Genomic DNA, 12,832 nt, shown 5'->3' with positions numbered 1-12,832 from the left:
CTATCAGTTAACAGGAAAAGATATTTTTCTGATCAGAAAACTATAGAGTGTTAGTGTGGGCTGAAAAAGGTATGAGTGTATTGAACCCCGCTTGGTGAACTTGGTGAAACTTGGTGAGCACGGTCTAGGTGAATACATGGTGAGCACGGTCTAGGTGAATACGTGCAACGGAGTGTGATAAAGTTTTCGTGGTATTACACTCCGGCTGTTTTGTAGCACAGTGTGAAGAATCCAGTGATCCTACCACTTATAGATAGCAAGTGTCTATAAGCGGTACGATTGGACCGCACGGTTGTGTGGGCAATACGTGGTGCAACGTGATACGAAGTTTTGCATATTTGTGCATAAATCTCGTCATCATACGCGTTGTGTGAAGCACATGCAAGTGTGATTTATGTAAAATAAAGGTTTTAGGGAGTTTTCGCTGGTCTCTCAGGAAAATCTCCAGAGGCAGATATTCACTGGGTACGGTAAGTTACTCCTAAAAGCCCAGGGGATATAGGCCGAAGTAGGGCCTGCAACGGCTACACGTGTCTGCTAAAAAGGGCGGATCCGTGATACTCGGAGCAGAAGAAGTTAGTGGTAGAACTTTGTAGACTTCCACCGGTAGACTACTGTGTTTGGAGCATTTTAGGAAGTTTTCCCGTGTTAAAAGTAGAGATGAGCGCCGGAAATTTTTCGGGTTTTGTGTTTTGGTTTTGGGTTCGGTTCCGCGGCCGTGTTTTGGGTTCGACCGCGTTTTGGCAAAACCTCACCGAATTTTTTTTGTCGGATTCGGTTGTGTTTTGGATTCGGGTGTTTTTTTCAAAAAACCCTAAAAAACAGCTTAAATCATAGAATTTGGGGGTCATTTTGATCCCAAAGTATTATTAACCTCAAAAACCATAATTTACACTCATTTTCAGTCTATTCTGAATACCTCACACCTCACAATATTATTTTTAGTCCTAAAATTTGCACGAAGGTCGCTGTGTGAGTAAGATAAGCGACCCTAGTGGCCGACACAAACACCGGGCCCATCTAGGAGTGGCACTGCAGTGTCACGCAGGATGGCCCTTCCAAAAAACCCTCCCCAAACAGCACATGACGCAAAGAAAAAAAGAGGCGCAATGAGGTAGCTGACTGTGTGAGTAAGATAAGCGACCCTAGTGGCCGACACAAACACCGGGCCCATCTAGGAGTGGCACTGCAGTGTCACGCAGGATGTCCCTTCCAAAAAACCCTCCCCAAACAGCACATGACGCAAAGAAAAAAAGAGGCGCAATGAGGTAGCTGACTGTGTGAGTAAGATAAGCGACCCTAGTGGCCGACACAAACACCGGGCCCATCTAGGAGTGGCACTGCAGTGTCACGCAGGATGTCCCTTCCAAAAAACCCTCCCCAAACAGCACATGACGCAAAGAAAAAAAGAGGCGCAATGAGGTAGCTGACTGTGTGAGTAAGATAAGCGACCCTAGTGGCCGACACAAACACCGGGCCCATCTAGGAGTGGCACTGCAGTGTCACGCAGGATGTCCCTTCCAAAAAACCCTCCCCAAACAGCACATGACGCAAAGAAAAAAAGAGGCGCAATGAGGTAGCTGACTGTGTGAGTAAGATAAGCGACCCTAGTGGCCGACACAAACACCGGGCCCATCTAGGAGTGGCACTGCAGTGTCACGCAGGATGGCCCTTCCAAAAAACCCTCCCCAAACAGCACATGACGCAAAGAAAAAAAGAGGCGCAATGAGGTAGCTGACTGTGTGAGTAAGATAAGCGACCCTAGTGGCCGACACAAACACCGGGCCCATCTAGGAGTGGCACTGCAGTGTCACGCAGGATGGCCCTTCCAAAAAACCCTCCCCAAACAGCACATGACGCAAAGAAAAAAAGAGGCGCAATGAGGTAGCTGACTGTGTGAGTAAGATAAGCGACCCTAGTGGCTGACACAAACACCGGGCCCATCTAGGAGTGGCACTGCAGTGTCACGCAGGATGGCCCTTCCAAAAAACCCTCCCCAAACAGCACATGACGCAAAGAAAAATAAAAGAAAAAAGAGGTGCAAGATGGAATTGTCCTTGGGCCCTCCCACCCACCCTTATGTTGTATAAACAGGACATGCACACTTTAACCAACCCATCATTTCAGTGACAGGGTCTGCCACATGACTGTGACTGATATGACGGGTTGGTTTGGACCCCCCCAAAAAAGAAGCAATTAATCTCTCCTTGCACAAACTGGCTCTACAGAGGCAAGATGTCCACCTCATCATCATCCTCCGATACATCACCGTGTACATCCCCCTCCTCACAGATTATCAATTCGTCCCCACTGGAATCCACCATCTCAGCTCCCTGTGTACTTTGTGGAGGCAATTGCTGCTGGTCAATGTCTCCGCGGAGGAATTGATTATAATTCATTTTAATGAACATCATCTTCTCCACATTTTCTGGATGTAACCTCGTACGCCGATTGCTGACAAGGTGAGCGGCGGCACTAAACACTCTTTCGGAGTACACACTTGTGGGAGGGCAACTTAGGTAGAATAAAGCCAGTTTGTGCAAGGGCCTCCAAATTGCCTCTTTTTCCTGCCAGTATAAGTACGGACTGTGTGACGTGCCTACTTGGATGCGGTCACTCATATAATCCTCCACCATTCTTTCAATGTAGAGAGAATCATATGCAGTGACAGTAGACGACATGTCCGTAATCGTTGTCAGGTCCTTCAGTCCGGACCAGATGTCAGCATCAGCAGTCGCTCCAGACTGCCCTGCATCACCGCCAGCGGGTGGGCTCGGAATTCTGAGCCTTTTCCTCGCACCCCCAGTTGCGGGAGAATGTGAAGGAGGAGATATTGACAGGTCGCGTTCCGCTTGACTTGACAATTTTCTCACCAGCAGGTCTTTCAACCCCAGCAGACTTGTGTCTGCCGGAAAGAGAGATCCAAGGTAGGTTTTAAATCTAGGATCGAGCACGGTGGCCAAAATGTAGTGCTCTGATTTCAACAGATTGACCACCCGTGAATCCTTGTTAAGCGAATTAAGGGCTCCATCCACAAGTCCCACATGCCTAGCGGAATCGCTCCGTGTTAGCTCCTCCTTCAATGTCTCCAGCTTCTTCTGCAAAAGCCTGATGAGGGGAATGACCTGACTCAGGCTGGCAGTGTCTGAACTGACTTCACGTGTGGCAAGTTCAAAGGGCATCAGAACCTTGCACAACGTTGAAATCATTCTCCACTGCACTTGAGACAGGTGCATTCCACCTCCTATATCGTGCTCAATTGTATAGGCTTGAATGGCCTTTTGCTGCTCCTCCAACCTCTGAAGCATATAGAGGGTTGAATTCCACCTCGTTACCACTTCTTGCTTCAGATGATGGCAGGGCAGGTTCAGTAGTTTTTGGTGGTGCTCCAGTCTTCTGTACGTGGTGCCTGTACGCCGAAAGTGTCCCGCAATTCTTCTGGCCACCGACAGCATCTCTTGCACGCCCCTGTCGTTTTTTTAAAAATTCTGCACCACCAAATTCAAGGTATGTGCAAAACATGGGACGTGCTGGAATTTGCCCATATTTAATGCACACACAATATTGCTGGCGTTGTCCGATGCCACAAATCCACAGGAGAGTCCAATTGGGGTAAGCCATTCCGCGATGATCTTCCTCAGTTGCCGTAAGAGGTTTTCAGCTGTGTGCGTATTCTGGAAAGCGGTGATACAAAGCGTAGCCTGCCTAGGAAAGAGTTGGCGTTTGCGAGATGCTGCTACTGGTGCCGCCGCTGCTGTTCTTGCGGCGGGAGTCCATACATCTACCCAGTGGGCTGTCACAGTCATATAGTCCTGACCCTGCCCTGCTCCACTTGTCCACATGTCCGTGGTTAAGTGGACATTGGGTACAACTGCATTTTTTAGGACACTGGTGAGTCTTTTTCTGACGTCCGTGTACATTCTCGGTATCGCCTGCCTAGAGAAGTGGAACCTAGATGGTATTTGGTAACGGGGGCACACTGCCTCAATAAATTGTCTAGTTCCCTGTGAACTAACGGCGGATACCGGACGCACGTCTAACACCAACATAGTTGTCAAGGCCTCAGTTATCCGCTTTGCAGCAGGATGACTGCTGTGATATTTCATCTTCCTCGCAAAGGACTGTTGGACAGTCAATTGCTTACTGGAAGTAGTACAAGTGGGCTTACGACTTCCCCTCTGGGATGACCATCGACTCCCAGCAGCAACAACAGCAGCGCCAGCAGCAGTAGGCGTTACACGCAAGGATGCATCGGAGGAATCCCAGGCAGGAGAGGACTCGTCAGAATTGCCAGTGACATGGCCTGCAGGACTATTGGCATTCCTGGGGAAGGAGGAAATTGACACTGAGGGAGTTGGTGGGGTGGTTTGCGTGAGCTTGGTTACAAGAGGAAGGGATTTACTGGTCAGTGGACTGCTTCCGCTGTCGGCCAAAGTTTTTGAACTTGTCACTGACTTATTATGAATGCGCTGCAGGTGACGTATAAGGGAGGATGTTCCGAGGTGGTTAACGTCCTTACCCCTACTTATTACAGCTTGACAAAGGGAACACACGGCTTGACAAATGTTGTCCGCATTTCTGGTGAAATACTTCCACACCGAAGAGCTGATTTTTTTGGTATTTTCACCAGGCATGTCAACGGCCATATTCCTCCCACGGACAACAGGTGTCTCCCCGGGTGCCTGACTTAAACAAACCACCTCACCATCAGAATCCTCCTGGTCAATTTCCTCCCCAGCGCCAGCAACACCCATATCCTCCTCATCCTGGTGTACTTCAACACTGACATCTTCAATCTGACTATCAGGAACTGGACTGCGGGTGCTCCTTCCAGCACTTGCAGGGGGCGTGCAAATGGTGGAAGGCACATGCTCTTCACGTCCAGTGTTGGGAAGGTCAGGCATCGCAACCGACACAATTGGACTCTCCTTGTGGATTTGGGATTTCGAAGAACGCACAGTTCTTTGCGGTGCTACTGCTTTTGCCAGCTTGAGTCTTTTCATTTTTCTAGCGAGAGGCTGAGTGCCTCCATCCTCATGTGAAGCTGAACCACTAGCCATGAACATAGGCCAGGGCCTCAGCCGTTCCTTGCCACTCCGTGTGGTAAATGGCATATTGGCAAGTTTACGCTTCTCCTCCGACAATTTTATTTTAGGTTTTGGAGTCCTTTTTTTACTGATATTTGGTGTTTTGGATTTGACATGCTCTGTACTATGCCATTGGGCATCGGCCTTGGCAGACGACGTTGCTGGCATTTCATCGTCTCGGCCATGACTAGTGGCAGCAGCTTCAGCACGAGGTGGAAGTGGATCTTGATCTTTCCCTAATTTTGGAACCTCAACATTTTTGTTCTCCATATTTTAATAGGCACAACTAAAAGGCACCTCAGGTAAACAATGGAGATGGATGGATACTAGTATACAATTATGGATGGACTGCCGAGTGCCGACACAGAGGTAGCTACAGCCGTGGACTACCGTACTGTACTGTGTCTACTGCTAATATAGACTGGATGATAATGAGATGTAGTATGTATAAAGAAGAAAGAAAAAAAAAAACCACGGGTAGGTGGTATACAATTATGGACGGACTGCCGAGTGCCGACACAGAGGTAGCTACAGCCGTGGACTACCGTACTGTGTCTGCTGCTAATATAGACTGGTTGATAAAGAGATGTAGTATGTATGTATAAAGAAGAAAGAAAAAAAAACCACGGGTAGGTGGTATACAATTATGGATGGACTGCCGAGTGCCGACACAGAGGTAGCTACAGCCGTGGACTACCGTACTGTACTGTGTCTGCTGCTAATATAGACTGGATGATAATGAGATGTAGTATGTATAAAGAAGAAAGAAAAAAAAAACCACGGGTAGGTGGTATACAATTATGGATGGACTGCCGAGTGCCGACACAGAGGTAGCTACAGCCGTGGACTACCGTACTGTGTCTGCTGCTAATATAGACTGGTTGATAAAGAGATGTAGTATGTTTGTATAAAGAAGAAAGAAAAAAAACCACGGGTAGGTGGTATACAATTATGGACGGACTGCCGAGTGCCGACACAGAGGTAGCTACAGCCGTGGACTACCGTACTGTGTCTGCTGCTAATATAGACTGGTTGATAAAGAGATGTAGTATGTATGTATAAAGAAGAAAGAAAAAAAAACCACGGGTAGGTGGTATACAATTATGGATGGACTGCCGAGTGCCGACACAGAGGTAGCTACAGCCGTGGACTACCGTACTGTGTCTGCTGCTAATATAGACTGGTTGATAAAGAGATGTAGTATGTATGTATAAAGAAGAAAGAAAAAAAAACCACGGGTAGGTGGTATACAATTATGGATGGACTGCCGAGTGCCGACACAGAGGTAGCTACAGCCGTGGACTACCGTACTGTACTGTGTCTGCTGCTAATATAGACTGGATGATAATGAGATGTAGTATGTATAAAGAAGAAAGAAAAAAAAACCACGGGTAGGTGGTATACAATTATGGATGGACTGCCGAGTGCCGACACAGAGGTAGCTACAGCCGTGGACTACCGTACTGTGTCTGCTGCTAATATAGACTGGTTGATAATGAGATGTAGTATGTATAAAGAAGAAAGAAAAAAAAAACCACGGGTAGGTGGTATACAATTATGGATGGACTGCCGAGTGCCGACACAGAGGTAGCTACAGCCGTGGACTACCGTACTGTACTGTGTCTGCTGCTAATATAGACTGGATGATAATGAGATGTAGTATGTATAAAGAAGAAAGAAAAAAAAAACCACGGGTAGGTGGTATACAATTATGGATGGACTGCCGAGTGCCGACACAGAGGTAGCTACAGCCGTGAACTACCGTACTGTGTCTGCTGCGACTGGATGATAAATAATGATATAAAAAATATATATATATCACTACTGCAGCCGGACAGGTATATATTATATAATGACGGACCTGCTGGACACTGTCTGTCAGCAGAATGAGTTTTTTATTTTATAGAATAAAAAAACACCACACAAGTCACACGACGTGTGTTTAACTTTTACAGGCAGACATTCACAATACAATATAGTATACTATATACTGGTGGTCAGGTCACTGGTCAGTCACACTGGCAGTGGCACTCCTGCAGAAAAAAAGTGTGCACTGTTTAATTTTAATATGTACTCCTGGCTCCTGCTATAACCTAACTGCTCCCCAGTCTCCCCACAATTAAGCTGTGTGAGCACAGTCAGATATTATACATAGATGATGCAGCAGCACACTGGGCTGAGCACAGATATGGTATGTGACTGAGTCACTGTGTATCGTTTTTTCAGGCAGAGAACGGATTATATTAAATAATATAAAACTGCACTGGTGGTCACTGGTCAGTCACTAGTATAACTAACTAATACTATCAGCAAAATTCTGCACTCTCTGTCTGAGTACTCCTCCTAAGCTCCAGTAAATGAAGTGTCACTGTCTCACTCTGTCACTAGTATAACTAACTAATACTATCAGCAAAATTCTGCACTCTCTGTCTGAGTACTCCTCCTAAGCTCCAGTAAATGAAGTGTCACTGTCTCACTCTCACTCTCCTATCTATTTCTTCTCTAAACGGAGAGGACGCCAGCCACGTCCTCTCACTATCAATCTCAATGCACGTGTAAAATGGCGGCGACGCGCGGCTCCTTATATAGAATCCGAGTCTCGCGATAGAATCCGAGCCTCGCGAGAATCCGACAGCGTGATGATGACGTTCGGGCGCGCTCGGGTTAACCGAGCAAGGCGGGAAGATCCGAGTCGCTCGGACCCGTGTAAAAAAACATGAAGTTCGGGCGGGTTCGGATTCAGAGAAACCGAACCCGCTCATCTCTAGTTAAAAGGGTCCACAATGGGAGCCAAGTGCACAACACAGGGACGTTCCTCAGTCAGGGTTCAGACAGCAGAATTGAGACCCAGGGGGTCAGCTCGGTTAGTAATGTGGGGGAAGTATGGTCCCCACACTGAGACCTTTTGTGATGAATGGACACGAATGACTGTGGGGGATAAAGCATCATTTCCTGGGATAGGTAGTTTTGATCCAGAGGTACTACACAATGTAGGGAGAAGGATATGTCTAATAAAATCCAGAAAACAAAGGATTAGACATACAGATTGTTTAAATTTATGGCAGCAAGAGGGCGATATGCAAGAGAAATTAACATATGCAACCGGTTCCAAACCTAGCGGGAATGAGAACACAAACACACCATTGTCGACACAGGTCGAAGGGGAACAGAAGGCTACAGTCAATGATACATCCGTAAATGATAGTAATATGAAAGAGCAATGTATTAACCCTAACTTTTGCAAAATGTATCCTGTTTTGAAGTCTCTCCAAAGTTTTAGGTCACAGGGAGATGAAGGATTCAGCCAAATCGCAGCTCTCCTCCAAGCAATCATGTTGCAGGAAACTCAGGTGGGACCTGTCCAACCAGGTAGTGCAGTAACAATATTCCCCAATGAAAGAACGGGTGAGGTCACAGCTACCGGTAAGTATGAGACAGTTCATTGCACAGAAACAACAACACCACACAGTAAACAGATTAGGAACGGAATGGTAGGATTACACCCTGTTTTGGGAATAGTAAATAGGAACCGATAGACAGGAAGTGGTCCTCACCAGGAATAATGCAATGTATTGCCCGTGGCCCAGAGATGAGCTGCGATTAATAATTTCAGAATTCCCTGACCCTCGGAAGCATTTAGCCAGATGTCAGAAATTTATCAGAGATCTGGGTAATGTGTATGAACCGACAAACCAACATTGGCGGACATTTTTGAAAACATGCCTACCCCCTAATATTAACACCCAAAAATTAATCACTGATTGTAGATCAGAGTCAGATATTCCTATGACTGGCAGAAACAATCAGGAAAATATAGAACGAATTAATAGGCAAATAGAGTTTTGTTTCCCCACTGAGTGGAGAAGAATTTTCTCCATAAAACAGAGGGAAAATGAAATAACATCTGAATATTTCCACCGAGCACTGCAGAAAATGGACAGATACATGGGGGTATTAAATGCAGGAAACGATGAAAAATACAGAGAAGTGGCTGTGTCTGTGCTAATGGACGGACTCGATCAGACAGTGAGGGACAGAGTACAAACCTCTTTGCCTGGTTGGAGAGGGGTCACAGTAGCTTGCCTTAGAGAGTGCGCAATTGAACACCATAGGAATATTGCTAGGCATAGAAAACTGCAAGAGGAGAGGCTGAGGATTGAAAGTATGCAGGCTCTTACACCAAAGTCTCATCAGCCCAAACCCCAAAACCCTAGTTGTAACAAAAGACCGATAATATGTTACATTTGTAAAAATGAAGGACATTTTGATAGAAATTGTAGGAGTAGTAGAGCACATAGCCAATATAGACCCCTAGACAGAATAAATAAACCACATTATTAAACACATAGACGGGATCAAGGGACATATAGTAAGGAATCACGAGCAGTATAGAAAAACACAGATTCGGTTAATGGGAAGAACAGAATAAATGCAACTTTACCCTTTTGACAGAATTTACGGAAATTAGGAGGAGGCTTCTAAACTTCTGCTTCTCTCTCTCTAGCAGAAGTGACCTCTAAGTAATTTAACAGGAGTTTTGTTAGAGATGGTATACATATAGAGTGCTCCCACCCAGGAAGCACAAAATATGTTAAAATACCCACGAAGACTAATATTGCATTTCACTGTTTTAGAAGCATGTCCGTCACAGGTAGAGGAAATTATCTCAAAGATACCGGGTTCCCTATGAACTTAGAATAGACAAGACACTGGATTGATGGCTGGGATAGTCCCAGTAGAGATATAACACACATAGAATTTTTTTTTAAGGGAACAGCCTGATTAGGGAATTATTCCCCGTAGTGCCCAATCCAGATGTCAAACTTTGTAAAATCTTCTTTGTTACTAAACTCTGTGATTTGTCTTCAAAGTTTCCTCTTCATCTCTGACGTTCACCAACAGATTTACAGCTCAAACGTCACATGTCTACTCTGTCTTTTCAGAGGTCTGCCCAAAACCAGTATATCTCACCAGCATCACTGTGCCTGGCCATGCACAAAGGGTGGAGAGTGGAAATACTGGTGAAGGGAGACTGTGCATAAGATACCGATAGACATGATGGTGTGACAGCCTGATGGTGAACGCAAATCTGACAAATTTTCTTTTTGTTATTTTTCTCTCTCTCTCCTTTTAATTTTCCACGGATGGTTTACTTCACACAACAGTTCAACACATTGTAATGCAAGATTTATGTTCCCTACAGAAAGGTCGCTGACTCGGAGAGAATATCGTATCACTGGAGTGTCTGTTTCGGGAAGGCTGAGAGGCAGCACTGTTGAGACGGCACCTGAGCACGAAGAACAACAAGACTAGAGGCGGTTGTCGCACCAGTTTTCCTTTTTATTATTTTCTCCATCTCCCATTACCCTCCTTTCCTCCCCCTTCTTGTTCCCTTTCTCTTCCCTTAACAAGATGGACTTACCTCAAGAGACTGCGTTCCGGGTTTTCCTGTTAACCCTGGTGTTGACCAGAGCAGTCTGTCTCGGTAAGAGTACCAGAGAGGTCGAGAAAGGATCTGGAATGGGTTCTGATGGCGAGGACGGATTTGTAGAATTCCAAGAGCAACACATCAATCGAGCAAAGGCGAGTATCAGAAAACGATCTGGTAGTCAGGAAACTAGGAGGCACTGTGAAGGGTTATTGGCTGAGGAAAATTGCATTTGTAGGAATTGTGAAAACATAGTTGAGGACGGGTGCATCCAGAGATGTCAGTACAGCCTTAATATCAACATGGACCGTCATCCATTGAGTGACTAGCACTCACTAGTGGGTAAGGTTTTAAACCAAACAGAATGCTGGGTTTGCCCTCAAGGTCAGAGCAAGTCAGGATTAATACCGTACCCTTTAGCAATAGATGAGGTACTCGAATTACGGGGTGGGAGACCGGTGGACAGGAAATTTAATATTTCTAGGCCCCCTAGTTTGAAGCTCCACCAATATCATGTAGATAGATCCTTAGTGTGTTTCAACATTTCCAATTCCCGAAAGCCGGGAAATTGGGAGGTGACATGGAATAACCAAACCATGGCATTTTCGCACAGAGCTGATAGGATACTTGTAGACTCTGAACTTATACGCCAAATAGCCGACAGTGGAAGGTATTTTCGGTATAGGTATACTCTAGGAAGCAAGACCATGCAGGTTGGAGAAGTATCACCAGGGTACTGTGCGCATATCATACAGCCTGATACGTGTACTGAACAGATGAGAGAACTAGGGATTGGGTTTTTCACTTGGAAAGTTTGCAATATGGTAATGTCATATTCTGTCCCATATGTTCTCCCCGATGATGCCTATTTCATATGCGGGAGGAAGGCGTATAAGTGGCTTGCCCCAAACTCAGAGGGATTGTGTTACATTGGAAGAGTGTTGCCAGAGGTCATGACCATAACCCATGATAAGATGAAAGACGTTCACCGCAGTGCTCAGGCTCCTTATACTCATACTCATTATGAACACATCGTTAAGAGACACCTCATAGATAGGACAGAGCACGTAGCCTCTGATTTGATCCACGAATCCACCGGGATTCAATTCCTACTCGCGTTAGACATCACCCGTACCGCCAGAGGAATTATAAATTATAGGTATATCCATGCGCTAGCAAACCTGATAGATAATATCACCGAGATGTATGATGACACCTTCAGGTATACAGGAAGGGAGTTGCAAGCTTACAAAACGGAACTGATCCAGCACAGGATGGTCCTCAATTATATCACGGCCGTGACAGGCGGGTACTGTGTCACTTTGGCAACTCAGTATGGTGTGAAGTGCTGCACGTATATTACAAACAGCACTGATGACCCAACCGAGATCATCGATCAAAAGATGGACGATATCTTGCAGTTGAAGTGGGAGTTCCGAAGGAGTCACAACCTTACCCTGACTGCTGTGAGTAATGAACTTACCGGCTGGGTCTCATGGTTGAACCCACGAAATTGGTTCTCAGGATTAGGAGAATGGGCTCAAAATGTTATTATGAGTGTAGGAAAGTTTCTCCTTTGTATCCTGGGAGTCGTCATAATTATTGGCTTGATATTTAGGTGTGTTTGAATTCTAACGCGGCGCAAGCACGGCACAAACTTGATGAGTTTAAGGAGCGGGGGCATTGTTACGGCAACAGATTTAATTTATGACCCATCCATAGAGACAATGTTGTGATAAGACATGATTCCACAGCCCGTTTCTTTCACCTGTTTTTCCTTTGTTTCCCCTCAGCAAAAATACACCCATCCGGAAAAGACTTCGATCAACACCCAAGAATATTTATGAAAATGTTATGTGAATGTATTTTAGATATGTGCCTTATCTTCATCTCTACAACCTCCAGTTAATTACACACATAGACGACAGGTGATATCCACATATACTAGCAGGGCTGGCTCCAGGCCTACTAGCACCCTGAGCGAGAAAATTTAAAAGCGCCCCCCCCCCCCCCCCCCATGCTCGCGCCTAAGGCGCGCTCTCTCCCAGAAAAGTGGGCGTGGCCTCAGGAAAAGTGGGCGTGGCCTCGTAGCTTCATATCAAACTATAAATATATTTTCACACAATTAGCAGCCTTACACATAGCCACAGTAGTGTTCCTTACACACAATGTCTCCAGTATAGTGCCAGATACACATAATGTGCAGTGCCAGATAGACATGACATGCCCCCCAGCAGTGCCAGCTACACATGACATGCCCCGCAGCAGTGCCAGCTAGACATGACATGCCCCGCATCAGTGCCAGCTACACATGACA

This window comes from Pseudophryne corroboree, chromosome 7 (assembly GCF_028390025.1).
Source record: "Pseudophryne corroboree isolate aPseCor3 chromosome 7, aPseCor3.hap2, whole genome shotgun sequence".
Taxonomy (NCBI): domain Eukaryota; kingdom Metazoa; phylum Chordata; class Amphibia; order Anura; family Myobatrachidae; genus Pseudophryne; species Pseudophryne corroboree.
The sequence above is the reverse complement of the archived record's forward strand: the minus strand, read 5'-3'. Positions refer to the sequence as shown.